Source organism: Centrocercus urophasianus, unplaced genomic scaffold (genome assembly GCF_019232065.1).
Source record: "Centrocercus urophasianus isolate 14NV4802_14NV808 unplaced genomic scaffold, USGS_Curo_1.0 seq_10, whole genome shotgun sequence".
NCBI lineage: Eukaryota > Metazoa > Chordata > Aves > Galliformes > Phasianidae > Centrocercus > Centrocercus urophasianus.
In genome coordinates, this window is record NW_024884142.1 from 82,578,935 (window position 1) to 82,582,860 (window position 3,926).

Here is a 3,926-nt window from a genome sequence, read left to right on the forward strand (position 1 = left end):
GAGAATGAATGGCTCACATACACAGTCTTTAAAAACATCCACATCAAGTGTGGGAGGGCTGGGAGCGAACAGGTTGAGAAGGCAGAGTGGCATGAGTGAGTTATTGTGGGTGGGGAATGAAATAAAATCTTGGGCATGGGGCTGGACAACAAACAAAGCAACAAAATTGACAGAGAGGCTGTGCCCTGTTTTCTGACCTTCACTACCACATAGCTGTGAGTGAGATGTCTTGGTGACCATGACACAAACTTAGCTTCCAACAGCATTTAATTCATTCTTCCCTTCCCCCTCCCTATTTTTTTTTCTCATTATTTTACTGTGAAGAAATGGCAAAGCTATCTCCTTACCTTAATTATGCATTTCTTATATCAATAGGCATTTAAAATAATTATTTCTTTTTTTTTTTTTTTTTTTTTTTTTCAAGCTTACTGAAGTCCTCAGTTTCCTAGGTTTATAATGCTTGATTTGGGATAAAACATCTTTGGTTTATTTTTCACCCTTGCTTCCCTCTTACCCACAGACATGCACATTTACATTTCTTTTTCTACTTTAATATAATTTCCTTCTACAGGAACATTTTTCCCAAACAATTTCTTAAGTCCTCCAAATGAAAGGCTTCTGGCACAGTACAGCAAATTGGTCTTCAATTTTCCCAGGACATGAGTGAGACTGGTGTGGCCATAGAGGGGAGTTGGTAAAGACCTCAAACTGCTGCATGTGGGGTTTAAGACCCTGGGCCGTGTGTAAGGAGCATCGTGGATGCTGAGGATCCAGCCAGAAGTGGCAGGAGCATCTCTGGTTCCTTTCCTCAGTGAATCTCCTCTGGTGAGAACAGGCCTGAATGGCCATAAAAGGCTCTCAGATGTTTGTCACTCAGAGATGGTCCTCTGCCCAATATGGTTACATGGGTACTGCATGGATGTTTCCAAACAGCCCATATGATGTGCAGGTGAAAAATCACTGGTGGCTCCTGAGAACTGGATGAATTCCAGTCCCATTCACATTCTGTTGGAACTTGAGACTATATGGGATATGTAGAAACTGTGTGATCACTTAAAGCTAAGAAGGGACAAAAATTTCAGGATTATCATTACTGCTATAATCACTAGCTGTTAACTAGCAGCACAGAAAAAAAATCAACTGTTTCCCTTTAAAAAAAATGTATCCAAAACTTTAGCTTGCTTGCTTATTTCTGATTCCTGTTCTCTAATACCTTGTTGATCCCTAATGCAGAACATGTCTTGAGCTGCCTGCAAAATATGCTGTGACACCCAACACAGCGACACAGAAAGTCTCTGCCTGCCTCTACTGTCCCTGATGCTGGAGGAGGACAAGCTGTTCTGGTCAGTGGGTGCTGTTGGGGGGGGTGGCCACGGCTGGGCCATTGGGAGTGTCTTGCTCCTTTGGGGGTGCATACAATGGGCAATGTGTTTAAAAATTCGAATGAAAGTCTACAGAAGTGCATCACTCCCTCAACTCAGCGAGTCTTGTTTTCTTAAACTGCCCGCTGAAGTGCCAGCTACTGGGGCTGTTAGAAATTCCTTCTCCTTTCTAGGAACACAGAAATAAGTGTATTATGATATGTGTATGTAAAAATACACCCACTCTTGTGAGACCCTCTACAGCTCTAAATTGCAGATAAGGTGAGTAGTACAAGGGCATGAAGCACTTGCTGGAGTGTGGCTGTGTGCAGGCACCAGCACACCCTGCTGAGGGACCACACTGCTTCCTTGAGCTGAGCAATACTGTCACTTGGCTCAGTACTGTTTAGGAAGGCATGATTAGACAGCTAGCCTTTAAAGAGAAAAGTGAGCTTCTGGAACGTGATTGTCATCATGGAGATGGTCTATTTCTTGTGACATATTCCAATCTAGTGCTTTATCTAGCAGTCAGCAACCCTGCCTGCAAGCAGGAGGTGAAACTGAATGATCTTTGAGGGCCTTTCCAACCCAATCTGTTGTAGGATTCTATGATTTTTAATCTGTATTTCTGCATGGAGGAGGCTGAAAACATTCGAGACAACAACAACAAAAACTACAAAAAAAATATATATATAAATAAATTTAAAAAATCACCACAACAGCCATTTTGATCGAAGCTAGATGCATGAACAAATACAAGAACTATTGCCAGCATGATAGCTGGGTAATATGGCTTAGCTAGGGCAGCAGTGTGCTGAGACTGAATAGAAAGATGCTGGAAACCCCCAAAGAAAGAGTCCTGCTTGTAAGCAATGTGACAGTAAAATACCTGTTTACACAAATCTGGCATTATTTAATGGTGCTAAGATTAAATCTATCCTGCATGTTTGAAATGATAGGCACAATTTATTTGTGTGTCACACAGTTTTACTTTAGTTTTTAAGGACAATGATGTGATTGTGACAAAAAAGCCAAGCGACTCCCAGGGCTCATCCACAATGCTGATGAGAACCGGTGGGGAACACTGAGGATGAGAACAAAACAATTACCAGTGTCTTTTAAAGGAAACTGTGAGAGAGAGGTGAGCAGGAATTCGATACAGAGAAGGATGGAAAGCAGGAGAGTAGGGCATTCATAGAAATATAGCAATCTTTTCTGCTGCTGTTGGGCTTGGGGGTATTTTTGACACCCACGTGGAAAAACAATGCAGGATGAGGATGGTGGTGGCTCAAAAGCAAGCACTTTACCAAAAACATTGTGTGGGTACAATTGGCTATTCAGGCCAACGGAGATGGGTTTCATAAGGGTCCCCTCTTGTCCTAAAACATCTTATTCTCCTTGCTAAATGGCATTTAAAGCACCAAATATTTTATTAAAAATGCTTTTCAGGGCTAAACAACATTAAAAGCACTTTCTATAGCTTGCATTGCTATTTAGGAAAGCATGTTATTTCTTTTTAATTTGCTCACTCATTCCTGAATAACTTTTCATAGGACTCCAGACACTGCAGTGTGACAGCTAAACCAAGGAGCATTGGTTGCAATGGAATTGCTCTACAAGCAACCTTGCCAAAGGCCCTTTTGCTGCACAAAGCTGGCTCTATCTTTGTATATTGAGGGAACTAAATCAATGTTAAATGCTTGGCTCTTTTCACAGGACAATGACCAGGACCTAAGCTGCGTCCTTCCTATTTGATTGACACTTGAAACGTTGAGTTGGAATCAGCCAGAGGCACTGCTACAAGCTTGAAGCCTCTGCTGGGGATAACAACTGGTGACATCTGCAGAAAGGCCGACAAAAGGCAGTTGAAAGCCGTGTTTGTTGCTTTCCCCTCTCAGATCTCCTCTCTTTCATGGAGCTCCTTACTTGCTTTAATATTATGATTCAGCACCTGGCTCTTTTGAACCTTGCTTTAAACTTCAAAAGGCGAGGTGGTATTAACAAACATGAAACGAAAAAGTGGCAGTAGTTTGATTTACTGTTGTCGTCTTATCAAGGGGGTTTTTTGTCACCAGCTGCCACTTTCTGTCATCTTTGGAACCATTATCATTTCTCTAAAATCTAAAAGACTCCACTTAATAACAGCTTTGAATACAAGCAGGATCAGTAACGTATACAGTTCTGGGATGACAGGGCCATCAAATGAAAAGAAAGATGTTGCAAAAAAAAAAAAATCCTTAAAAAAAAAAAAAACAATAAAACAAATAAAAGCCATAGTACTTCTAAGTGACCTTGATTTCAGAATTAAACAAATCAAGCACAATTCCATTGTTCTTTTTGGATTAATTCTGCACTTTCTTTGCAGTGTTTCTTTTTTGTTCTCAGGACTAAGGGAAAACAAAGCCAAGGCTTTCAGAAAACTGCTCAGCACACAACAAGCACTCGGTATCACATGAGTGCCGTAAGCTTCTCGCTGTAAAATTGCCAGCGATAATTACTGGTCTTGTTTCCCCACCATCCCAGCACAGCAACTCACATTCAGGCTGAGCTGCCTTGCTAGTCAAA

General features: G+C 41.3%; 1 long non-coding RNA gene across 1 annotated transcript; it reads left to right on the forward strand.

Annotated features, from left to right (window-relative positions):
• Positions 1–478: 478 nt before the first annotated feature.
• Positions 479–3,626, forward strand: LOC122165011. The gene is made up of 3 exons (XR_006170361.1): positions 479–825; positions 1,234–1,343; positions 3,078–3,626. It is a non-coding gene; the product is annotated as an uncharacterized LOC122165011 (long non-coding RNA).
• Positions 3,627–3,926: the final 300 nt, after the last annotated feature.